Source organism: Lutjanus erythropterus, chromosome 7, assembly GCF_056507025.1.
Source record: "Lutjanus erythropterus isolate fLutEry1 chromosome 7, fLutEry1.hap2, whole genome shotgun sequence".
In the NCBI taxonomy this organism is placed as follows: Eukaryota; Metazoa; Chordata; class Actinopteri; order Lutjaniformes; family Lutjanidae; genus Lutjanus; species Lutjanus erythropterus.
This window is the reverse complement of record NC_139323.1, coordinates 18699948-18727320: the sequence shown is the minus strand read 5'-3', so window position 1 is coordinate 18727320 and position 27373 is coordinate 18699948. Positions and strand designations below refer to the sequence as shown.

The following is a 27373-nucleotide window of genomic DNA, read 5'->3' as shown; positions in this document are numbered from 1 at the left end:
GTTAAGGGAGTTGTTATTTCAATATTGTCCGTCTCCTGGGGAAAGAACATCTCTGCAGCTGTAACCATGGCGCCTGAGTTTGTGCTGGGCTGAATGAAAGAGCACGTCAATCACTGCGGGAGAGGCAGAGGGGGAGAGAGGAAAAATGCAAACATTCCCTCTCTGTGTGTGTGTGTTTGCATGTATATGCATTCGCGTGAATATGTGTGTGTGTGCACGCACGCATACATGTGTTGACTGACAGAGTGGGTGTTCTCATGCTGAAGTGGTCCACTCAGTCTGACAGACTGGCTCTTTTACAACCAGGCCTTTTCGAAGTAAGAAACACTGACACCGTTCACCACATAGTTTACTACTGCAGGTCTCCCCTCTCCCTTTATTCCTCGTCTCATCTAATACATGCGTGAGAAACTCCCATTGTAATTAAATAAAAGCTTTATAAGAACAAAGCTGGAAGCAGCAGAGTGCTCGGATGGTCTTGGAACCTGTGATCTGAGCACAGCACTCCAAAAATTCATTAGTGCGTGTTGGAAAGAAAACAGAAAAAAAGGGCTACATTCTCAGAAATAAAAACGCAAACCAGAACCATAAAGGCTTGTCCCCATAGAAGAACTCCTTTTATAAAGGTTGCACTTGGAGCCCTTCCAGAGAGCTCTACCTAGAACCCAAGATTAAGGATTATACCTATAATCTGAAAGGTTTCACCCAGAGTCCCCTATGAGAGGTTCTACAGAGAACCCTTCAATGGTGTAATGATTCTACCCACAGTCCTCTCTCAGGGTTCTATCCAGAGCATTTCCACCTTCTAAGGGTGTCAACAAGAAACCATAAAAGGGGTTTTGTCAAGAACCTTTTATATTCTAATGGTTTTATCTAATGGTTTTATCCTCCAGGATTTCAACAATCCCTCAAGAACTCTTTCTTACAAAAAGGGTCCAAAAGTCCAAAAAAGTTTTTTCAGAAGCAAATGGCTTTGGGTAGAACGTCAGCCCTTCAGGAAGAACCCTTTTGGAATCCTTATTTCTAAGAGCGTACAGCAGGAGTGGGAGCATCGTGAAAAAAAAAGAATCAGAGAGATCTTTTATGTTTTAGAAAATGTCATTTATCAGCATGTGTGTGCGTTGCAGTTATTGACCTTGAAGTGCGTTAAACCCTGGCTGTTTGCTAGCAGTAGTGTTAGCTTGTTTGAAGGTTTTACGGGTCTGGAGCATGAGTAGGTGCCAATGACAAGGTGCTGGAACTGAGAGAGTGCACTCTTGTCGGCTACATCACTCCCCTATTATACCTCCTTAAATCTGAATTGGAGAATGTGAGTGATGGATAGAGCTAAAGGGCTCCGGGCTGCGATACAACAGAAGGAAGTGTCAAACTGTGGAGGCCAAACGCTGAACTGAGAAAATAAAATACCCAGGATTATTTCTTACTTGACAGCCGCAGGAGTCAGTAAAAACATGCATGGTTTAATTGTTAACGAAAAGCACATAGCAGTTAATGCACACATTACGAAAAAACAAACACTGTCATGTATCAGTGTTTTTCCTTCTCTTATGTCCACTTTCTCTTAATTTCCCTATCCATTATTCACTTCTTCTCTCTAAGTTGTAGTGAGTCAATGAAAGACCGTATTACAATCCTGCAAATTGTCTGAAAGAAGAAAGAAAACAAAGGAAGGGAGGAGTAATAGCACAGGGAAGTCAGAGCAGAGAACAAAAGCCGGAGAGAGTTGAAAGTGTGAAAGAATGGTATAAGACAAATAAAGCCTTGTTCTCTATGAGAGGAGCCATGTGTTGTGCAGATGGAGGTGATTCTTCTCCATTTGCGCAGTGGAGTTCGGGTTAGGTAGCATACACTGTGTATTGGTAAAGGCCTGGCATGTGGGTGTAACCAGGCAGTCAGGTGCATGAAGGCATGGCGGTGCCTGCCAGCATCAGGCAGGAGATCTGACAGGGTTTGTTGCTTCACACATCTCCCTTTTTCTCCCAGCTTTACTCAATCTGTTTCTCTCAGTACATCTATTCATTTTGTTTATTCTTCTTGTTTTGCTCACAGATTTTTAACCCCCATTCTACCAACAAAACAAAAACAGACAGAGCACATGAGAACATTTTTATTTAGAAAATAAATCACAAACCACAGCGGGTCTATATAAACTGTGCCCTCCTGTTGGGCTGTTTCTTGCAACATTTATATTTTATTTAATAATGTGTGCGACAAGCCAGAGAGCAAATGTTTTGTGACTGCAGTGAAAATGTTGTTTTTGAAAGCTGTATGCCAACAATTATAAATACAGAAATTATTATATCTATCTTTTTTCAATACATTTTGACATTTGAACTTCACAACGCTCAGGAGATATTAGAAATCACACAAACTCTGTTCAGCATCCTACATTAGCTGTCCCAGTGAGTCTGTGACAGGCACTAGCTTAAAATACATGTGATGTTTGTAGATGTAGTGACCAAATCTGTTCATGTAAAAAAAAAAAAAAAAAAATCAGTTGTCTTAGTTACAACAAAACTTGTAGTTTTGTGCTTTTTTGTGTGATATTTATTCATTTTGGGAAATCCCACAGTTTCTTTGTTCCAAGGTCATTACAAAAGGTTGACCTACTTGCTTGAGTAGTAAACTAGGTTTCATTACACAGGAGTTTACTGTGTTGTTTTCCAGTTATTAGTCAAACCAATTGACAAATAATGATGTTAATGCTCATCTGCCAACAAAATAATTATTAGCATGACTGTGATGCAGTCTGGATTGTTGCGCTTGATCTGAGGTCCATAAGCATCACTGATGCAAATCACCCCCTTTCACATAAGATAGTTTAAATAGTTCAGTCTATTAAAACTGCAACTGAATTGAGTTTGACTGTGGTCCCCCTGGACCTTAACACACCTTTTTAAAAAAAGAAATAAGTAAGACAGAAAACAAACAGAAAACAATTATATGACATCATTAGCAAAAACTGTTAATGAAAAATTAGAATGATAGAATAAACTACCTGAGATACAACAATATAGTGAGATAGTCAGTATAGTCAGACCTCTGTGGTTTGCAGGAATATGAACTGAATAGTTTTAGAAACCCTAAAATGTAAAACTATCCAGTATTTCACAAGTTAAACAGCAAACATTATGGAAAAGTCCAGGAAACAAGAGTGACTAACAGTCATGCTGGCGGCTGTGTAGACACTATAATTATGCACAGTGGTGCTTTGAGCTAAACACTAACATTGGAATTATAACATTATCTGTGTGACAGAAAGCACATTTCCTTCTTTCTCTGGTTAATGGGAAGTGTGGTCTTCATTTTCAAAAAAATGCAGTAAAGATGAAATAAAATAACCACTAATAATGTGTTTTTGGTAATTACTGCCAGACATAAATAAGTTTATCAGCTATCAGTTGATTCTTAAAGGCTTTGTAGCATCTTTGAATATGTAAATTAAGCTCTTTCTGTGTCTTAATCTCTGGTCATTTAATCAGCCCCTAGTAAAGAAAACAGTACAAACAGTTTCAGGGTGGTGCGTTCCCCTCGACTGCTCTTGCCTCCCTAAGAGCCGCTTGTGTTTCATCGCCCGAGAAAGAGAAGAGCCAGACCCCTGACCTGGGACACGCACTGCTGGGTTCTTCTGGGCTGAGCCAGCTTCCCCCCTGGGCTCCGGCTACAGATGACAAGAGGGGATTGGGTTCACAGCACCCTGGGGTGACTGAAGGGAAGGAGGTAGTGAGTTGAAATAACATCCAGGGCAACCCAAGAATAGGAGAAGTGCGATAGCTCATCCCCATTCCCCACAGAGCAGCCCCAAAAAAGGGTGGATACCAATTTGTATTAGTGTACTCAGTAGAAAACCATAAAAGAATTCATAAAAAAAAAAAAACTTCTTGTGTCCATTTTCTTTTAACTACTATCTCAGTATGACTTCATGCTTGAATGTCCATATAACAGTGGTGAGGGGGTATTTTAAAAGCCTGCTGTTGTCTGACCTTTAAGTCCATGCTAGCTCTGAAAAGCACCTTGAATACATTAGGGTGGAAACATGGTGTCACACAAGACCACATCAAAGTTGTCTGGACAGTCTCACATGATAGCTTCACTGTTGTCTCCTACAGTTTTATCAACAAGATCCTCGAGACTTGTTCTTTCTTTTTTCCTCTCCAAGGGAATCATGTAACCTGTCAGGGGCATTAAAGGCAACACTCGAGCATGAAAAATGCCTCAAACGCGACCTCCAACGTCAGAGCATTGCCAAAATAGTTTTACAGCCCGTCGGCGCCTTTCTGCGTGTATCGTTTGCTCATTTGAAGGTAAGCAGCACTTTCAACTCATCACATCTGGCATGAGCTACACTCTTAGAAATAAGGGTTCCAAAAGGTTTTTCCTAAAGGGCTGCGGTTCTACCCAGAACCATTTGCTTCTGAAAAAAAATCCTTTTTAAAGACAGGATTAATCAAGCGTTCTTTGAAAAACTAGAGGTTCCATTAGGAACCATTTTTGGGGGAAAGTTCTTCAAGGATTGTTGACAGCAAAGATCCTCAACCTCAAATATTCAGATGTTTACCCATGATTCAAATGGTTTAATTTAAACATCGGTATATGTAACATAGAAATTAAAATGATGGATTTCCACAATATACAATCTATAGGATTAAATGTTTTGCCTCATATGTAGAACACAAAATCATTCTGTATAGAATTCACAGAAGGCAAGAGGGCTATGAGTAAAACCCTTGGAATATAAAAGGGTTCTCAACAGAACCACCTGGATGGGAGATAAAACTCTCAGAATATAAAATTGTTCTTGGTAGAACTCCCTGTATGTGCTTGATGAAACAATTTGAATATAAAGGGTTTCTTGGTAGACCCCCTTGGATGTGTTCAACATGAAACTATTGGAATATAAAAGGGTTCCCGGTAGATCCATGTGGATGGGTTCTCAATGAAACTCTTGAAATATAAAAGAGATCTTGGAAAAAAACCCTGGGTGGGTTCTACTTGAAACTCAAAAGGGTTTCTTAATGGAACCCCCTTGAACTTGGTGCTGACATTACACCATAGAAGGGTTCTCTGTGGAAGTTCTCATTGAGGGTTCTGGGTGTAACCTTTCATAGACGGTTCGAGGTATAACCCTTTATCTTGAGTTTTAATTAGAACCCTCTGTAAGGGTTCCAACTGGAAACTTTATAAAACATTCTACCTGGAACTTAAAAGGGTTCTCCTGCTGGGACAAGCTGAAGAACCCTATATGGTTCTATTTAGCACCTTTATTTTTAAGAGCATACAGCAAGCCAGAGCCTTGCTTTCATCCAACTCTTTATCCCTGTTAATACCCATGATACACACACACACACACTCATATACAACCACTCAAAAGCACACACGCTTATAATTATACACAGCACATTCCTCTTTGAACAATACCTGTATACAAAACATATATTGTACAAAATGAAAGAGAAGACATTTCACATCTTTTCCACTCACGACAGCATCGTTATTTTGAATATTGTTTCTCCTTTCTCTCTGCCTCTCTTTCTCTTCCCACTTCCTTTCCCTCGTCTCTCATTCTGTCTCTTTCTCTGTCTCACTAAGGCTCTCACCCTGCCTGGTCTACCTCCTGTCTCAGCCTAGGAAATCCAGGGATTACCAGAGGAACAATCCCAGTGGCAGAGGCCTGCTGCTCCCAGCTTCCACAGAAAGCCTCCTATTCTTTCCCCTCCTTCTTCCCTTCCGTCCAGTCTTATTTCCTTTCTGAGGCAGGGGGTGAGGGTCTAATGATGGGAGATACCCCTCTCTTAGGTCAGAATGGTAAAAGTCCTCTAAACATCCACCCCCTTCTTGTCTTTTCCTTATCCGTCCTTCCTCTGACTGAAGTAAGTTCTCTCTGCTGTCCTCCTTTCTCTGTCTGCTCTTCTCTACTCGTTTATCTTCTGCCCTTCAATAAAACCTATAGGCACCCACACACACACACACACACACACATATACTATATACACCCCTCCAGTCCCCAGAGCCTCCTGTATCTCCTTAATAAGAGTCTCCAGTGAAGGGGGGGTGGGTGTCGCCCCTACACTTGTCCACAAATAAACCCTGGTGTTTGACTTGGCAGCACTGCCGGTGGGGCCAGTCATCCCAGCTTTCCTGCCTCCCCAGAAAACAGAGAAAATAATAAAGTATCACTTGATCCGGAGTGAAAAAGCGCACAGCTGGTCTCTCGCTGTGAATGCCCACAAGCACAGGGTGTGGGGTGTGAAAGAGTGGTGGAAAATTATAGAGGGAAATAGTGCTAATTTTTGTTTTCTTTCAACATCAAGGGCCCAGAGCTGTTTAACAGGAATAAGACTGCATGTCAGAATATCAAGACAACACAGCTGAATATTACAGAGGTAATGTGGGAAAAAGTGACAGGTGGAGGAGGGGAAAATCTTTCATATTTCACCTCTTCGCTTTTGATTTCTAACTAAAGTACTAAAATCTTTAATTAATCCTAACCAACCTTTACTTAATCCAGATGAAAGTCCAGATGAAACTTTCAAGAGTATTTAGCTTTCATATGATGACACATTTCCAAGATAGGACAGGCAGGCAGGCAGGCCATAACATTGGGAGGAATTTGATTTGAAAGTTGAAAAGTGGGCATGTCTGGGTCTTGAATCTGTGCCACTAAAAGTTAGTTCAAGATCGATTGATGGGTAGATGTCATGATATTTATTGGCTGGTTCCAGCTTATGTAAGCATATGTCATATTTTGTTTAACAGGAGGAAAACATGATTGGATTTGATATAAGAATGCCATTTTTTGTATATCTTGCTAATTAGGTGCACAATATGATTGAGAATGTGAGAATGTTTTTTATTTCTTCTAAAGAAATTTAGAAATTTTCATGTCGTTTCTTAGTCAAAGTTTATTGCCTGTTGCACTTCCCTAATTGGCCAAAAATTCTGATTAAATTAAATAAAATTAAACATCACTCTTTTTGTGCATTGATTACGTATTTAGATACTATAACTATTGCAACTTTTATAACTAGTTCAAAGTGCAGCCTATGCTTTAGATTTTAGGGTCTACAATTTTATCTCCATTGAATCACTCAGAGCAGAAGATAAACACCATCTGTTAGCTTCATAAGTCAAGGATCATTATTTTTTTTTAATAGCCTGATCTGCTTTATTTCCAGACATGATGTATTTTTCTATAGGATCACTGATGTAAATAAACTGCACCTGATGCAAATGAAATGATCTAACCCAGTATCAGATCCACCAGATTTCTTCAGTTATTTGAAAGAAAATAAGATTAAAGGACTTTGTACACTAGATCAGGTCACTATGACCCTTATCTCCCTCAAAGCTCGTAGTCCACCTAAAACATCGTGGCCTCCACTAATCCTAACACATTTCACAGTCTGCTTTTTTTCTCCGAGGGAAAAACGCTCATTGAATTCCATCGGATTTATCCGGCTCCCATTATGATGTGTGATGCTATCCAAACCAGATGAGCTGGGTCATCTCCACGGCATGAAAACGGAGCAGGCAGAAAACAGCCGTGTATGTTTAAAACATGCCTCGCCGGCCCCAAACCAGGGCCCGACCACTTTCTCTTATCTCCCCCAGTCTGCTTTGGTTGGACTAATGGCTTTAGACAGAATAATTCCCAAAGAATGATTTGTCCTTTGCAAAGTCCACATCTGAGGTCCGGCAGAAACATGAGAGCCTCGCATAATCTCCTGCATGAACATAAATTTTGTAATGAAGTAAAAACCGGATCCAGATTGAGAAACAGTAAGTGTCCAAACAGTTAGCTTCTCCAGGTGACTGAATTCATTCCTTTTAAAGAGAGGAATCCTTGCCGAGGTTTCTGTGCGTGCGTGCAAGAGTCAAGCACGCACGCAGCCTTCAATCATGACACGTCGTTCAGATGATATTCAAATGATGTAATGCCAAGTAAAGTCAAACTGGTTTTTCCTCAAATAAATCACTATTTCAGCTCAGGTTCTTTGCAAGCATCCAAGACTGAATTGTTCTTGTTTGCACTATTTTACAGGCAGATTGGATTTCCCCCGCAGAGTTGCAGACACTAGAGTGTAATGCAGCAGACTGTAGTTGTAAGAAAAAACATACTTTCATATCAAAAGGATGTGATTTAAATGTCTTCATGTATGACTTAACATCTGCATGTTGTACATGTGTGTGTCAGCAGAGGAGTACACTCTTAGAAATAAAGGTGCTAACTAGAACCATAAAAGGTTCTTCAACTTATCCCTATAGGAAAATCTTTTGCTTCCAGGGAGAACCTTTTATCGGTTCTGTCTAGAACATTAAAGGGTATAGCTAGATCCATCTGTGTCCATCTACAGAGAACACCTCTATGGTGTAATGCTTCCACCCTGAACCCTCTCTGGGGGTTCTGTTCAGATCTACCTTCTATGGGTGCAAACAAGAACCCACCCATGGGATTCCATCCAGAACCTTTTCACCTTCTATGGGTGATAACAAGAGCCCACTCATGGGTTCTACTGAGAAGCATTTTATATCATGGTAGAAAAATCCCTTGACTTACCGTTGATAAAAGAGTTCTTTGAGGATTTCAACAATCCTTGTGACCATCTACAGAGAACTCTTCTATGGTTTAATGATTCCACTCAGAACCCAAAGGCTCTTTTCCACCAGATTAGCCTGTTCTGTTCAAGATTCTTGGAATCTTGGTACTATCTAGTGAACCAACACGTTTCCAAAAATTATGATCATCATCAGAGGGCAGAATGCACCGGTAGAATATGACACACCCACTTGGGTTCCCAAGGAACACCTGCCATTTTTTGGTTCCCGCTAGGAACCAACTTTCTGGGTTCCAAGCCAATCTATTTTTGGTGAAAATAATATGAACAGAAACTTTGAATGAGAATGAGTCCTGTCCCATGTCACCTTTCCACTTTCTGAGGGTGCTACCAAGAAACCACAGAGGGAGTTTCTTGGTAACCATTCTAGAGTTTCTGAGAACCCTTTTATATTTCAAGGGTTTCACCTAGGACCCAACCAGAACCCTTTTATAATCCAAGGGTTCTATCTAGAACCCACTGAGGGTGTTCTACCATGAACCCTTTTATTTTATGGTACAAATTACCTTTGACGAACCCTTGATGAAAAAGTGGGACCCTTACTCTTACAAAGAACACTTGAGGAATCCTTTTGTCAAAAGATGGCTCTGCAGAAGCAGATGGTTCTGGGTAGAATTTCAGCCCTTCAGGAAGAATTGAACCTGAATTTCTAATAGTGTAGAAGGTAAATACAGGAGGAGGAGAAAAAAATGAAGCAAGAGACAGCATGAGAAGAAAAAATGGAAAAAGAGAAAAAGTGGAAGAGACACAGCAGGGGGTTCAATGTAAAAATATGTCAAAAATAGACAAAAAGGCCAGATGTTTACAGTTAACCAGGAGAGGTAGAGAGAAGAGAGGAGGGAGCAGACCTATTGCCCCTCACCTCCTCCTCTTCCTCCTCTTCTCCTGTCTAACAGGTCTGGAGCACAGCTGGGCAGTTTTGTCCTCCACCATCTCCGTTCTTTATCCTCCCAAAAGCCCCTCCATCCTCAGCCCTGTCCCCATCCCTCCAAAAACAACTCTTCATCTCCCATCAATTCTCAAACCCTCAATCACCAGCCTTCCTCCCTTTCCCCACCCAGGTTATGACAAATCTCTAGATTATACAGTTCAGCAACAGCCCTTCATCCCTCTCCCACCCATCCCTCACGCTCTCCTCCCCTCTATTCTTTCATTTGATGGCGGCTCTCCTTCCACCACTGTCACCGATCTCTGTTTATTTAGCTTTCATGTCCTTCCTCCTTCCTGTGCTCCACTTGGTACACACTCAGCATGTGCACTTGTAACTCAATGCTTGTGTGCATATGTGCATGCACGTGGGCACTGTTTGTGTTTCCATATGTGTCTGTCTTCACTGCAGAGTTTATCCAAATTGCACAGTGCACTGACTGTCTAATAGACTGGAGAGCAGAAGGAGGAGTAAGTGGACCACACTTCCCTCTCCTCTCCTCTCCTCTCCTCTCCTCTCCTCTCCTCTCCTCTCCTCTCCTCTCCTCTCCTCTCCTCTCCTCTCCTCTCCTGCAGTCATGGCTCTATTAGACACGATGCTGAAGCTAAGCGTAATCCCACACAAGCACACCATTTCACGGCAAATCAACGGGAGAAATGTTCAATTTCATGCAAGCGGATTCAGCCTGCAGGAAAATAGACAGAGACAGAGCAAGATCGTAATATATACCTTTCTGGCACAAAAAAGACACAAACTGTGAAGAAACGGTGTGTGTGTGTGTGTGTGTGTGTGAATGAGTTTTAAAAAAGGGGTTTTCAGGGGCTGGGAAATCACACTGATCAATCATTTCAAAATGTTCTGTCAACACATCCATGAGGAAGCAGAGTCCCCTCAATGAGAACAAGCTGCCTGAGATGAAGCGTGGAAAAGGACACACAAACAACCTTCCCAACTATTGCCTACCAAGCACTGCCAGCACTTAACAACTGTGGGACCACCAGAGAGACTTCTGATGTGTTTGACAGATATAAAAAGTATTTTTACTGGTGGAAAATGTTTATTGGCTGCATCTTTTACAGTAAAGAGAGGAAGATTAACGCCGTGCAGTGCCATATGTCTGTCCATTGTAATTTTATGTTTGTGTGTGTGATTTTGTCTCTGTGCATTCAGTGGAGAGGCTAGTCTAGGACATGTTCTTTGGCCTCTGCCAAAAGAGGAGGAATGCACCTTCCAGTAACTCTTAAGTTGTCTTTTTTTGACATGCTGTCTTCTTATCTGGCTAGCTAGCCGCTGGTAAGCCTATGCTCAGGAATCAGCTGGGTTTCGTTCAAAGTTGGAGGGTGTGTGAATTGTAGAGTGCTGCGTGCAGTTTCTGAGAATAAGCTAGCTGTTGCTGGCAGTCTGTAAATGGCTCCAAACTTTAAGGTATCAAGGTAATTTATTATCATCATACACCACAGGGTTGCACCACAAGAAGAAAGTTTTAGTTCCCTCATGCTACACACAGATAATTAAAATCAGCATTTTTTTAATTTGCATCAGGCTACATGTAAACAGCAGCTAGAGAGTAATGATTGATAATATGTTCGATATCTGTGAAACACTGTCCGTCAACTTTGACTGCATCTCTGCTCTAAGGATCATCAATGTAAACACAGAATCAGCCTCTCCTCATCCTGTCAGCTTTGAGCATAGTCTGCCCGTCAAGTGCAACAGCTTGATCCGGGATGCTCTAGTGGAGCAGGTCTCTGTAAGATGTGGCACAACAGTCTCTGATTATCTATTGATTGACTACCTGTGTACCATTTCACCATCAGCCAGAAGCAGCCAAGCTAGGTTAGCATTTTTCTTATCCCTGCTCTTCTCCACTCCTCCTGGAGTGGTCCATGGTGCTGCGTTTGGTTGGACTGACTTAGTGGCTGATGGAAGCTGTGTGCGTTGTTGATTATCTCAAGGTCCACTGCCTTTTGTCTAATCCCTATGAATGTTTTTCTGTCCTAGATGTTATGTCTCAGCAATAAAGCTGAGAAAATAAGAGACAAACGCAAAAATTTAACAAAATTCTTAGGACCAAACCTTAGGCTGACTGCTTGTTTTCTATTTTTCCATGTGTTAAATGCAGAAAATGTAAATTGATGATGTCTTTGGAGTTTTAGATGGCACTTAATCAGTGCTGGGCTGTGTAACAGAAAGTACTGTAACTAATTACTTCTGCTGTAAAGTCATTACATAAACCACTGTTTTTCACGCACAAAAATTCACAAGCAAACACACCATACAAAACATCATTCAAACTCCTGCCATCGCTCCTTTTCTTTGACCCTCCCTCCTCTGTTTCACTCTTTTTCTGTGTGAATGAAAAGCAGATGAAGAGCAGTCTACAAGGTTTCATGTGCTGGACTGACCGGGGAAATCTTGGTACACTTGGACACTTCTTAATCCACTTCCACAGTGTCTGATCACATGGAGAGATATCACACACTCTCACACACACCCGCATAAAACTCAACCATCCTCACAAAGTGCTGTAAATTGCCTTCACAGGGGAGTGAAAGCTGCAGCTGGTGATGGAGACCAAACTAGAGAGGAAGAAGTAAGGAGAAACACAATATGACAGCTGAGGGGGAAAGGTGTTAGGGAGGAAAGTGAGTGTGTAAAAGTGAAAATGAGGTATAAAGATGTGTTATAATAGAAGTTCCTGATGTTTCACTTTATCCATACAGCATACATATGGCACCAGTGGTACATGGGAAAGTCAGTTGTTGAAAAGTACTGTCTTAAAGAGCTGTGCTGTTTAGAAAGTCTGAACCACATTTTAATGCCTCTTGCATTAAAAGGTTGTAATTGGATTGTAGTAGTAGGTGAGGTCAGTCTGACCAGACTGTCCAGAATTGTAAACAGTTATCCTGTCATGTTTGTCATGAGAATTAACCGTCTAAGTAATAGATAACATGAACCACATATGACCACTCACTGTGAGAACCATGGATTAGGGCCTGACTTTAAAATTCACCTGCCACCTGTGCATAATAGTTGATGCGTCTTCTGCTGAGTTTCACGATATTAATAACAAATTACCAAAGTTACAGTCTGATTTTACTCTAAATTATTCCATTTTCACCTTTCTCACATGACACTTTCACACCCAACTCCAGTGTCCCAAATTTCACCCATTCTCCTCTGGTCACCCTAGATGATGTAGCTTGTTGAAATGAAGCGTGGCTCTTACTAGAGTGTAGAAAGAAATTGAAATGAAAGTGACTCATCAATTATATTAACTAATCCTGGACTATTCTCAAAACATCAGCATCTGTTAGACTAGGGTCTCTTCCTCTGTCTCTACTCTGGCTGGCTGGCACAAAGAGCTGAACGCTTGGTGTTTTCAATGGATTTCTTTTGTTAGAACTTTCAGTGATGGGACGTATCTGATGATGTTATTACTGTTATAACTGTTATTACTGTCACTCTGTTACCAGACATCTCCTATTACCTTTTCAGCTGTTTTTCAGTTCTTAAAATCTGTTAGCGCTGCTCCTGCTAGTTTTATGATAGCTGCTATACAAAAGTTCCATAAGAAAACTGCCTAGTTTAAGCAACCTCAATTTAAGCTTTATTTTGAAATGTACACTGTATTTGATCTGTATTTGATGACTGTAACTTTGGATTTGGAAACTTATAAATTATAAATGTTAATTATTTTTATGTGAGCTGTTATAGGTCAGGATTTTTTGCCCTCTCAGGAGTATGTGGATCAACTGGATACTGTAATGGTGAACTACCCTCACATCCTGGAACATAATCTGAACTGAAAATGAACTGAATGCCTTTATTTTACTGGCACATTCAAGGTACTTTCATTTAAGTTTCAAAGTTGACAAATAAGCAGAATGCTTTGAGAGTTCTGTCCTTTTTATTTGGTGTTGTGTTCATTTTCTTTAAGTAGTTAGTGAGCATCAATAAACCCCTTGATTAGAAAATGTTTAACAGTTAAGATTTTGGGGGAAGAAAAACATGAGATTTATGTAGTTAGGATGTCAGCCAGAAGTCTCCTAAAGTGTTTCTCTTAATTACTGTGGTTCAGTTTTGGCCTCACCACACTGCAATTAATTAACAGAACCTGTTCAAACTGACAGCTAAAACAGACATCAGGCCTGTGCCGAAAATTGAACTGAGTAGGAATTAATCATGTTTACGAGCAACTCTTGAATGAGTCTGCCTGCATCATCGGAGTAACTAATCAATGCTGGAGGAAGGAGATCGGGAGAAAACACAGATTTGTGTTAGTGTGTTTGCTTGTGTTTGTGTGTAAGAGACAGACAAAATAGAGACAGAGGAAAGCTGTATTTGTGTGTGAGGAAGAGGGAAGGCAGAGGCAGTGAAGCCAACATGGAGACAGAGCAAAACAGACAAACAAACAGACAGAAAAACTCACAGAAGCACCGAGTGGGAGGCGGCGAAGGGGGAGAGAGCCCAGCGATAGGATATGGGAAATAACTCCTCTGTGCTGCCAGTGGTTTGGAGGTGGAAGGCAGAGTCCTGACGGCATGTGGTGGAGGGTTTACAGTAACACTGGCCATAGATTAGTTGCTCTTCCTCTCGCTGGCCTTGACTAGGAGCGGCGCTGGCTGTCGCATCAGAGACGGGGCATTTAACTGCCCTCATAAGACTCTCATTATTTCATAAATCTGCAGTTTAGGCGCTCAGCTCTGTTGATTTGAGCCCATGCCAAGGCTTAGAGAATGTTTTTACAATCTCCCTAATTTATTTACAACCTTGATTCATTTCTGAGTGTGTATGTGTGTGTGTGTGTGTGTGTGTGTGTGTGTGTGTGTGTGTGTGTGTGTGTGTGTGAGAGAGAGAGAGAGAGAAAAAGAAGTTGAGAAAAGTCAGAGAATGGTAGCGGACGGAGACAGATCCAGGTGAAAGTGAGAGCTCATTCTCTCTTTGCTTGTTAATTTGTCTGCTTTATGCACACTGTACCATGAGTGTGTGTGTGAGAGAGCTAATGTGATAATTCTTGCACAGCGCCAATAGGGAATTAAATTTCACCACGTCTGGTGCACACATGAATTTATTCCTTCATGAATCAGAGACACATATTTCTACTGCCAGTTTTATTTTGCTTTGTCACATTCTTGGCAGTTCTTTTATCTCTGTATTGTCTTTGTTATCAGGATTCTGGTGATGTTAGTGTCTGCTTTAAAGTTCCCATGAAGTCAAGATCAATGTAGAAGTGTTTTTATCACTATGTGTTGTGCTATATGTCACCTATACAGCTGTATCTGGCCCAACACTGACAAAATGTCATTTTTGAGGTATTCTTAGGTATTTTTAATGGTGTTATATAGAGTTTGGAAGCATGGAAGAAGAATACATCTATTCACCAGAGTGGGCTAGAATGTTTCTGGGAAACAGGCCTCACTGCACAAAAGCACAACTTTATAACTTTATTCACAAATTTTTTTGTGAATGTCCCCTCTGAAGAGTTTCCTGATGGATAGATAGCTTTAGCTTACCTTTTGCTAAAGTAGTTAATGGTAACTGTTAGCTGCCATTAGCAGGAAACAGAACCGACAGGGAATACAGTACCGAGGTGGTTTACAGAGTTTCCTGTAAAGCTTTACTTGTTGCTAAAGTAAGTTGGCTGACAGATAACTGCTGTTAGCTCGGTTAGCTGTGACTCAGCTTCAGGGTGCTGGGAGCCAAACCCAACAAGCAAGCCATGTCTGTACTGTAGTCTATTCCCTCTAGTCAAACTGGCCTCTGTTGGTCTATGAGGCAGTTTTGGTCCCAGTCTGAACGTTTTCATTGGGAGCTCTCGGTCTGGGAAGAGTCAGCTAATAAGACCACTCTCCCTCCTAGTATTACATCCATGCATCGCTTTAGCTACATAGCAGGGAAGTGAAACGCACAGTGCTCTTGGCTACTGTAAACACTAATCAATGTCTATGACAAGTCCTTCCCTAGCTGCCCATATACAGGAAACCAATAAGCACTCCACTAGCCAGTTCACAGGAACTCTAAGTCTGAATTCCTTTTGGTCTGTATTCCCACAGCTGAACCAGGGTTTGCTGAACGGCACCATCAACCATCCTCAAAACCATATATATACATAAACACACACTATAATACTAGTATAACTATAAAAGCATGTATGTATGCGTATTTAGGTTTATCTGTCTTTGCTCTTCCATGAACTCTACCTTATTTCCTTTGGAATGAATTTTGCTATTAAAACCCAACACGGATACCCTTTCTTTCTCTTTTTCTTTCTTAGTTGCCAGGCACAGAAACTCACATACACATCCATATTCATCCAGCCTCCAACCGCCCAGAGCTCTCAGCCCTGTTGCCTCCCAGGGAAAGTGCTTGGTATGAAGAAATCCAATATGATTAAGACTATGATTGCTGCCTCTAATAGTTTTAGCACCCATACCCTCTATTAAGGAAAACATTGGGTTTGGACCACAGCTCAGTACAGGCTTCTGACAGAGAGGATCAGCCTGTGGGAAAGACCCGTAATTCAGTGTTGGGAGTGTGTGTGAGTGTATGTGTGTGTAGGTGCAAGTTGTACATATGTGGGCACATACATCTGCGCGTCTGTGCTTTTTTCTATGTCCTGTGTGTGTGTGTATGTTTTTGTGTGTGTATGTTGGTGTGTGTGTGTCTGTGTAGCCCACAGCGGCTCAAGGGCAGACTTGGTCGGCCATGCTGAGGGTTTGTGGTCACCCCAACCAACAGATCACAGGATTGTGGCTTTAAATGGGCCGCAAATCATCAAACAGGCCACACGGATGGAGAGGAATGCTGAAGCAGACGGGAGGAGTGCTGGATAAACAAGATTACAACTTATGCAGTTTGTTTTCCCCGGAAGAATAAAATCTTTGGAAGAAATAGCAAGTAGTAGAGATCACTACAATGTTAAGTGTAGCATTTACATACAACATCATATTTGTTCAGGCCAGAAACTGTGATATACAAGAGAAGGTTGGCTCCCCCTTTTCCCCACTGTTGAAAGGTAAATTCAGACATTTAAGCTGTTGAAGAATTTGCAGTTTCCTATTTAGTGTTTTTTTTCTGTGATTTTAAATTTTTAAAGAGAGTTTTAAACTTTAAAAACTTTTAAATGTGTTTTTATTTACATTTAACCTCAATCTCAAAGCCTGATCACACCAGAAAGTGGAACAGCAACATAGTTGGTGAACTGTGATACCAAGCTAGCTACTAAAACTCCAACCAGCCAGGCTAACACTAGTGTGCTGCAATAGCTAATGGAGATTCTCTCTATTTTCTCTCTACTTTTTAACTCACTCTGCCATTTTGTTCACCATTTCGTTCAATAAAAAGTTATCCAAAGGGGAGAATAAAGTTCCCGGAGCTAAGGAGCTTGCTAATAGTTACTTAGCGAACTCGTTAACTTGGCTTGGACGCTATGGTAAGTTCACACATTTTATTCAAAAGATGTATTTGTACATCAACTCCTCTCTAATAACTGAAAACCAATTCCCATACAAAGCAGTCTATACTCCTGTAGACTAAAATAAAATAGAATTATGCAACACAACATACAAGTTGCGATAACTTCCTCCATTCTGTAGTGTCCGCCAAAATGCCCCATGAGCAAATCCACTAATTGCAGCATTTCCATTGGAATGAGTTGAATCCACCACAGGATTTTGACATTTAAAATTCTAGCGTGACCAGGCATTTAGGCTTATTCTTTGAGACAAACATTTAGTGTTAAACTGAAACTGCAGCATTGCAAGTTTACTCGACATGTGGACAGGCAAAGTTCCAAATCTGAGCCGGAAAACTGAAGCTTATGTTATGTTGTAGGAAAACACTGATTAAGAATTGGAGGTGCAGTTCCTTTCAGGAGCCAATTTGATGGTGCACAGACACAGAACAGTTGTTTGGATGGAAGTGACTGAACATGTGCAGCTACAACACACGTCTTGTGAGGACAACACCAATATGCACACATTCAAACATGTATACACACAGTCAGTGATGGACTGTCTGAGAGGCAGAGGCAAAAAAATAAAAGGGACGCCCAAGAGGGCACTTCATCACGTTTTCTCCACTGAAAGGCACCCTAGATAACCTTTTATCATGTTTTCTCCACTGGTAATGCATCCTAGAGGGCACTTCATCATGTTTTCTCAATTGAAGGGCACGCTACAAGGCACCTCACGAAGTTTTCTCCACTGAGTGACACCCTAGAGAGCATTTTATCATGTTCTTTCAACTGGAAGAGCACCCTAGAGGGCATTTTGTCATGTTCTTGACTGGAGAGTATTTCCAAGCACACTTCATCATATTTTCTCCAACAAAGGTAACCGTGGAAAACACTCCATCACATTTTTTCCTCCCATTTTCTCCACTGAAGGGGAAAATTGAAGGAACCACAACACGTTTTTGAGTGCAACTCATAAAAGTTCCGCAACTGAAAGGCACCCAAGAGAGCATTTGATCACATTTCACATATCACTTACTCACATTTTTTCCACTGGGATCACGTTTTCTCCAATGACGGGGAAATTAGGGGGAACCTCACCACTGAAGTGCACCTTAAAGAGTACTTCATCACAGTTTCACCACTGAAGGGCACCCTACAGGGCACTTCGTTACATTTTCTTCACCAAAGGGAATCCTCGAGGACACATCATCACATTTTCTCCATTGCAAGTCACCCAAGAGGGTATTTCATCATATCTTACCCAGTGAAGGACCCCCAAGGGGGCACTTCATCAAGTTTTCTTTGCTGAAGGATACCCTGAGACTATTTCATCACATTGATGGGTACTCTAGAGGGCACTAAATCCTGTTTTCCCACTTAACAGCCACCTAGAGGGCACCTCATCATGTTTTCTCCACTGGAATGGCACCCAGAAGGCAACTCACAGTGTTCTGACCACTGAAGAATACCCAACAGGACACTTTATCACATTTTCTTGCACATTGGGTCATTGTAAAGGACACTTTATTATGTTATCTACCTCAGGTGTGTCCAAGGAGGCACTTTTACAGTCTTTTTTTTTCAATCCAGGGTCACCAAGGCCAAACCCTCTGAGTCCACCAGTGTGCATACTACTTCTTTGTGACCCTGGCCTAACCTTAGTGTTATCTCTCTCCTGATCACTGCCTGAGACTACAGGCCAACTGTCTGCCTGAACCGGCTCTGGAGCCACAGACACACAAACAAACACATTTTCACAGTCTCACATCCGCACGTACACACACATGCACATATACACACACACACCTCAGCTTAATGGGCCAAGTCTCACCACAGAGGAAACAATTTCCTATCAAAGCTGCTTTGAGTTTCCAGGGCTGTTTATTTAGTTTTTATTGTAAGAGATGATATGCCTTCTACGTTCTAAGCTATAAAATAGACCACTGTTTCACCAAACGTTTGGTCTGAACCTAATCTTTGTGCATCAACATGGCCTGAATTGCTTCACCATGCCGCTGTCTATTTATATGACTGTTACTGGTGGTATTGTCTAAACATACAAGACCTTTTTTTCCCACACCAAACTCTTTCCATCTCACCACACTCCCCGCTGGGCCAAAGCCTATCTTAATTAACACTGGGTTTTTACTAGATCACTGTTGGTTTTTATACCAGCTGCACATCTTCTTTGACAGTAATTAAGTGCTAAAGTTGAGGCCATGGCTCCAGTGTGTTACTGAAAATGATCACACACAGACATGATGTTATCGACTTGAGGGTCACTGAAAACAATATCTGTCAAAGTCAATTGAGTAGAAGTGGAGCCACATCAAGCGGTGCCAAAGTCTCTGTGTGTGTGTCTCTGTGAGTGTTTATGTGTTCTCCTGCATGCATGAGTGTGTGCCAGTGACCCAATCGTCAGTGTGTGGTTACGGGTGAGTAGCCGTGGTTTGAATGGCTCCACACACACACACACACATTCACAGAGGGGCTTGCTGACAGATGCCTTACACAGTTCAGGGTTACAACAGAAGAATGGAAAAGCGCAATTGTGCTCTGTAGCTCCCACAAATAAATACTCTGTCCACCACAGCCATTGTTGTGAAAATACCATAAAGGAAGTAACACACAATCAAACACACACTGGTATAAACATACATACACATACAAACATGAAAGGACATAAAAGATTTTAGAAAAGCCAGCAGAAACACGCTAATGTTTGCAGACTAGGGACGTCACCTTTTGAACAACAGGAACAAGCTCAACAATGTTTACTTCACCAAAACAAAACTCTCCCTCTCTTCATTTTCTCTTCTTTCTTCCTCTTTTCTCAGGTCACCGTCTCTCATTTCCTCTCCCTCACTGACCCCCTGCTCTCTCTGTCCACACACCTCTTCCTCCCCCACCACCATCAACACCCCCACCTGGTTCATTTCAGGCCAGTCTGGCAGTGGCCATGGCAACACTCCAGGAAGGTGGGTGAGTCAACAGAGAGCCACAGAGGCCCTTCTCTCAACCTCCTCTCTGGGGGTGAGAGGGTGCAGTGAGGGGACCTCAACTTTTACTGCAAAGAGCTATGAATGACTAAATGAGAGATGGAGAGGAGGAAGGAGGAAATGGAAGAAACATTTCACAAGCTAGACAAAATGATGTGAACACTTAAGAAAAATACAAATGTAACTTCTTGCTTTCAACAGCAAGCACTTTTACACGAGTGAGTCATATTAGGGTGAATGCCAGTAGCACTTGTGCTGTAATTCTGGAAATCCAAACATGTTATGTTATTGTGATGTAGGCTCATGTTACTCTGAGTTTTTAAAGCAGTGTGAGCCAACCAATAAAGCTCCTAAGAGGCAAAACTGTCTAAGATCTGCAAATTTATGGTGGTCAACCAATAAGGGTTTTTCAGTGGCTGATGCAGATGCCAGTATTTAGAGAGCAGGGTAGCCAATGCCTGATATGTAATACTGATATCATAACAAAGAAAAGTCCATTGTGCCATGCACATCGCAATCGTAAACCTTGATTCTACTGGGCACATTGTGGTTTTCATCTGTCCTCCACACAGCTTTAGCAGCTTTTCAGAACGTTGTTAAATAGTTTGTTTTTTTGTCTGTTTTTATGATCGCAAGTCTGCAGAGTGTCTTTTATTTTGAAACTGCCTGGATTTTCAAAGCCATTCCTGTGTCTGACTTCCTGCCTGGCTCGATCAGCTCTGTGCCGCTCAATGGATGATGCATCAGGCTGCACAGACTTGAAAGACTTGGCAAATATCCTCTGCAGGCAGAAGGGCAGAGAGATGCTTCTGGGATGCGCTGTTGTGCTCCAGTTATGGGTGCTGACACGCAAGATTATCTTAGTCAGTAACAAGTTTCAAATGGATTTTTTTTTTCAATTGATGAAATAGAAAAAATATATTGGGGTATGCCGTTGATTTCAGAATGTGACTAGTATTTAAAGGAGAATGGGATACAATATGTCAGAACTGATGTCATTCAACTGTAACCAGTAACAGTTTTGGATAAGACTTGCTGTCATTTATCACTAAAAATGTGTTTAAGAGAAACATTCTCAAAATGTATATCAATATATGCCAAACAAAGAGATAGATTAAGTGGAATGACCATGATCAGAAGATTAACTTGCAGAGTAGGAGTACATTTGCGTCATGAAAATGATTATAGTATAAATTAATGAACAAATTCACGCTTTTTCTCCTACTGTTTTCTTCTAACTTTACTTCTAATTTTGTCTGTATGAAACTACAGAATGATGTTCCTCAAACTATATTATTATACACACACATCATTACAGTAGCTGTCAATTTACCAATTTCATGAACATGTTTCTGTCCTCTCTCTTATTTTCAGTGGTATTGATATTTTCTCCATGGAGCTAGACCCTGAGGAAATAGAAAGCAATTTAGTGTTGTGGTCTGGTGTTGTCTTTGCAACAGCAGTACAAACAATAATACCACTTACAGTGGTAATGGTGAAAGTTAAAAACTTGTCTGTTTTCACTTAAACTGCAAACAATCTTGTCAGTGTAGAGTCTGAAATAGAAAAAAGCTATCATATAAGCAGTGTCCTGCAAGCTGTCACTACGTTCAAGTGTTCAAGTTATTTTGTCCACTCCCTGAGGGTGTAAGTGAACAGCGAGTTAGAAAGCAGGTGAGGACAGGACTGAAGGAGAAGAGAGGAGCGGAGAAAAAGAGGAGATGCAGTGCCTTGCTATCTGGCTCTAGTGTTGTGTTGAGGGTGTGATGGATTGTGTCAGTTAACACTCATGCCCTACGTTTCCCCCGCTGCTGCCAAAATGGTGGACGAGGTGTCTGTGTGTGTGTACGTGTATATATCATCATCGGCACTGTCAGTGTCGGGAGTCAGAGTGTCTGTAACGCTGAAGAGTAGAGCAGAGAGTCCTGGGTGGATGGGTGACACAGACACATGTTTATCATTGAGGAGATTGGCTGGATTCCTTTCATGTGAAAATGGCTGACTGTTCCCTCGCTCCCAGCCTGACCTCTCGGCTGCCTTTATCTCCGTCTCACTCTATATCACTCTCACTTTCTCCTCGGCTCTCACTCTGTCTCTGTGGTTTGTCTTTGCTGTCTCCTTCTCTTTCTCTCTGGACAATTTCTCTTTTTAGGGCTTCTGTTTTTTTTATGGCTACAGCTAACAGTTATTTTCATTTTTGATTAATCTGTCGATTATTTTCTCGGTTGATTGACGAGTCATTCGGTCTATAAAACCTCAGAAAATGCTGAAAGATGTTGATCAGTGTCTTCCATAGCCCAGGATGTTGTCCTCAAATGTCTTGTTTTGTCCACAACCTGAAGATATTTAGTTTCCTGTCATAAAGAAATTAAGAAACCAGAAAATATTCACATTTGAAGCTGCAATCAGAGAATTTTGACTTTTTTTCTTAAAATTTACTGAAACCGATTGATCAGTTATCAATATAGTTGGCAATTAATTTAATAATCCATTAACCGATTAATTGTTGCAGCTCTATTTTTTTAATTGTTAACATGGAACTGAAGACACTTTGGTAAAACTCTTCACACAGTCAGTGAAACAGAAGTCACACTGTGAATGACCTAATTTTTTGTCAGTCATACTAACCTGCAACATATACTGTAACACACTTTGTATTTACAGAACATTTTTAGATTTTTCAGTTGCTAACACGCTGTTTTCAAAACTGTTAAAAACACAGACAAAACAGAATACATGAATAAATTTTGTGTATCTCTACAGTAACTATACTGAAATATACAGAAACTATTACCAGGATATTTGCAATAAAATGAAATGATAATCATTCCAAACATGACTGATTGCAACCTCAGCTGAAAACACAGGTGTCCTGTTTTTAGTAGTTTGTAGTAGTTATCAAACAGAAAAAAGAGAATGGTACACAGTACTATACAATATGAGTGATTTCTTTTTTGTGATTACATTATTATTGCAGCTCTGGAATTTTAGGAATTTATTATGCCTGGTTGGGGTCATGCAATCACTGTGTGTGTGTGTGTGTGTGTGTGTGTGTGTGTGTGTGTGTGTGTGTGTGTGTGTGTGTGCGTGCGTGAGTTTGGAATTTTTGAAAAACCTTCAAAAACCTTAACCAAGCCTTGTTAGCAATAAAGATTAACTATAGGCATGTCCCTATCTCTCCTTTCTTACTGACTTAACACCCATTTTATTCCTCTTCATGTCTCACTTTCTGTCTCTTTCACTACCCTTTGATCCATCTGCTTTTCATCTGAGCCCAAATCAGCGGAGTGGAGAAAACTGCTGGTTATGATAGAGTTAGGTGGGGATGGGTGAGACACATCCTTTACTACTGACTGATTGATGCATGTCTGCGTCTGTGTGTTTGTGTGCAGTTTAACGCCCACAGTCACATGTGTTTATGTGGGTACATTCCTGCATGCGTGTGTGTGAAAAAATAAGTGAGTTATTAAGCTTCGTCGGGGATGTTTGCCTTCTCATAATAAATGCACACAGATATTTGGCACGCTCTGACACCAGCCCCCCCCACCAACCCTCACAGACACATATACACACAGCAGTTCTCAGTGCGATGAGCTGTCAGTCCCTGTTAGGCTTGGCATTCTCGTTAGCACGCGGTTTGGATCCCCTTTCAGAGGAGTTGAACTCGGGACCTTTTCCCCCCTTGGTATTCCAGAAAGCAGCGAACAAGAAGGAAAGACAGACAGGAAGTGAGAGCCAAAGACCTTTCATGATATTCGAGAGTTTGTGTTTAATCATTTGTTGAAATATCTCCTGTGCTGCGTGAGTTTTAAAATTCACAGAGAGTTTCTAAACAGTTTCAAAACCCACTTCCATGTCGCCTCAAATAATTGTGTCTTCATCTAAACTGCTGCGAGATTACCCCTCGGGTGTATCAAAAGCCGGCTGTGGGAGAAAGAAATCAAGCTGAGCAAAGCACATTTACCTTATGAATAACTTTACCTTTAAGTTTCAATTACATTCCTTCAAAACGAGCCCCCGAAGAACCCACGGCTGATTAAAAGGAATTTATTTGTGTTTCTCTGGGAGAGAAAGTGGAATAGAGTTGCTTTTTACAAGAGCCAGATCAGCAGGTCCTCCTGGGTGGGCAGTGCTTCCCAAAGAAAAGCTGAACCCAAACCAGACATCCTTCAGAATGATTTCATCCACAATCACTGGTGTACTCCTGCGACTGCACCCTGTCCAAGATAAGCACTTATTATTTTTTTTAAGAAAATAAAGAAAATTGCTTGAATCTCCACCATTTCCACAGACATGCCCAAAAATTTCTCCAAAACTTGGCGCCCTCCCAACCAAAAACCTCCTCCTCTGCAGTCTGCACCATCCCAGGTTAGCCCAAGTGAAGATGGATGGAATTCCTGGAACATCTCGCAGACTTAAACCAGACTTCACACTTGCTGAATTCTTTTTTTTCTACCATAGAAGCTGCTGATGGTTTTGACAAATAATCTGTCTGACTCAGGGGAGTGTGGTTGGGATGTGGGTACAGGTGAGGTGTGAGGAGGAGCAACTTAAACACCGTATTTGCTGCCACAGGTTTCAGTGGTTTGGGGGCCTTGGGGGGTTCAGCGATTCAGGGTTTGGTTGTTCAGGCAGACCCCTACAGGACTGAAGTTACGAATGAAGTGTTTCACTTGTATAAAAGTCCTGTATTGTAGGGAAGTCAGTTAATTTAAGATTCATTTTTGTTAGATTTGTTCAAATTCTCCATACATCCCAGCAGCAAGCAATAAACGTGTAAAGTGCTCTGACAAAAATAGGAGAAAAAAATCTGGTCCCTGGGGCTTTTCTAGGCCAGTAATCGGACCGTCCAATCATTTTATTCGGCGCACATGAAATGATTGGAGGGTCTACCTACCTGCACTCACTTTGCCCTCACACTCATACTAACATGCTAACAATAGCAATATTCACTGTGTACGTTCATAATAATAATCTTGTAGTAATGTGGGATATGATTAGCGATGATGCAGTGTGCTCCTCTCCCCAACGCTTTCTCATGGACTCATCCCGTAGACAGTATATTAGTGGACAGAGCCACCATGACATCACCCATTGGTTAGTGGTTATAAAGCTTCAAGTCTGGCATTATTTGAGTTGCCCTTTTGGTCTTTTGCAACCAGACCATGCTCAGTACTGATGAGAGCATGGAGCTGGTGGATGATGTTCTACAACTTGGGCAAAGCTTGGTTTTAGTTCATCTGTGCAGCAGGAAATAATGGCACCTTACCTGGTCACAATCTTTCTTGTAGTTTCTTACACTACAATATGGTTATGAAAAAAGCAAGAAATAGGCAATGCAGCAACAGAATTTTATTTATTTTCCATTTTTGATCAGCACTGCCTAGTTTGACTGTTTGATCTGAGTTTAGGGAGGCCGGGGTAATTTATCAAGGCAGAAGTAGGAACGTTTTTTCACAAGGCTCTACAACAGTTGCCCCCTGCTGGCCATTAGAAAGACTGCAGCTTAATAGCATGTCTGCAATGGCTTCACGTTTCAGAGCTAGAAACTCTGTCCACTCATTTAACGCTCTATGGCTTGTCCTCCAGCAGTCAGGCAGTGCACATTCATGTGATTTGGTGACTTTCTTTAGAGGGAAGCCTTAAGGAAGGTACTAAGTTTCTTTTTGTTAGATAATTTAAAAATTTAGCTTTCTCTTGCTGGACTCTCCAAAGTTGCCTAACCAAGTTTTAAATTTAAGATTTATGTCTATGCAAAATGAATGACCTGATGTGGAGCAGCCCTTGAAAACATTTAAAAAATACGTTAGAGATCATTTTCTCGCCGAGTTTTAGAGATGATTCCTATCAAAGCCCCGAGTGACTGAGAGTAAATAATAGAATAAAGTCTTTAAATTAAAGCTCAAGTATAGAGTGAATTTAACAATTTACCTGTCATCTAATACTGTCCAGCACTACAAACGGGACAAAAAGTCAAAAGAAGCTACAGGACTCTTTGTTTTTTCTTTGAAACATATGAAATCCAAATGAAAGAGCACTTTTTAATGTCTCTGTTTGTTTTTCTTTCTCCTCTTTCACCACCTCCTTTAATTTCGTTCTTTCTCTTTCCCGTCATTCTCATCTTCTCTTCCCATGGTTTCCAGGGAGCCATCCAGCTTTTGTTTGAGTCAGGGGCCGTTTTGTGTAAACAGCAGCCGGGTTGAGGTAAGATAGCGAAGTTCATGTGGTTTATATGACCTGACCAGTTTCTTACATCAGTGTTCCTCCTCTGACAAACATGATAAAAATGGATTCTTGGTCTCTGTGGTTTTTCATATATTTCTTTCTTCTTCTTCTTCTTCTTTTTTTTAACATTTGGATTGATATAGTACATAGCTATTCATTACATATGCTGAGTTTTATGACACCGAGGCCAATGAACTGATTTACAAAATCCTTTGCTCTTCAGTCAGAGAGTAAGTACTCATTTATTGAAACCTTTTGGACACGCAAGCTTGATTTCTTCAGCAGCCGCAATAGACTCCCTTTATTTGGCTAAACTTTCCTCCTTGGCAATGCAGCACAAAACTAATCCATTACATGCAGCGACTGACAGAACACATGAATTACATACTGTACTATTTGTAGAGCTAGCATGCCACTTTTTATTATGAAAACCTATTAGTCAAGGTCAGAGGTCATGTCTGTTTATAAGTACAATAAATGTTCATAGCAGGGAGACTCAATATTTGTATATTTAGAAGCACAAATAGCCTAAATTAGAGAAATGAAAAAATACACACAGGGATTTTTTTTCATTGGTGTCTTAAATCAAGGGTTCCCAAACTTTTTCATGTTAAGGACTTCCACAATGGATGCACATTAGACCACAGGCCCCCAGTGTGGGAGGATTTAGTCAGAAGAATTCCCCTCTAGGGCTGCACAATATGATAAAAAATACCATAGTTCGATTATTTTGACAGATATTACAATTGCAGTTTGATTTGTGAGAAAGATCATTTTTACATCATAATTTTCATTTTCACTAAAAAAAAAAAAATCATGATGATTTGTTGAGGTCTGTACCAAAAAAACATGTTTTCTTACATCTGGAGTATTTATAGGTCAGGGCATCTCTGCGGCACAACAGTACTTCATTGTACAAACTTGCTTCATTTTATCCCAAAATTGCACCCTCTGTGATTTGGATATTGCACTTGGCCATACAAATTGCTGCAGGAAGTCCTAAAACCCACAAAAGAGTTAGCAAATTAACATTTCTGGTCCACTCATCCTGAAGTCAGTTGTGTTTTTTGGAAGGATTTTTTGTTATTTGCCTTAAAAAAAGATCTTCAGTTAGAACAGACTTAAGACATTTTCACAGTTTGTTCTA

At 41.0% G+C, this 27373-nt stretch overlaps 1 protein-coding gene across 1 annotated transcript in view; it reads right to left on the bottom strand.

The window, feature by feature from the left end:
- The window catches only part of trabd2b (TraB domain containing 2B), a 98640-nt gene that overhangs the window by 40938 nt on the left and 30329 nt on the right, over positions 1-27373 (bottom strand). The window lies entirely within an intron of this gene.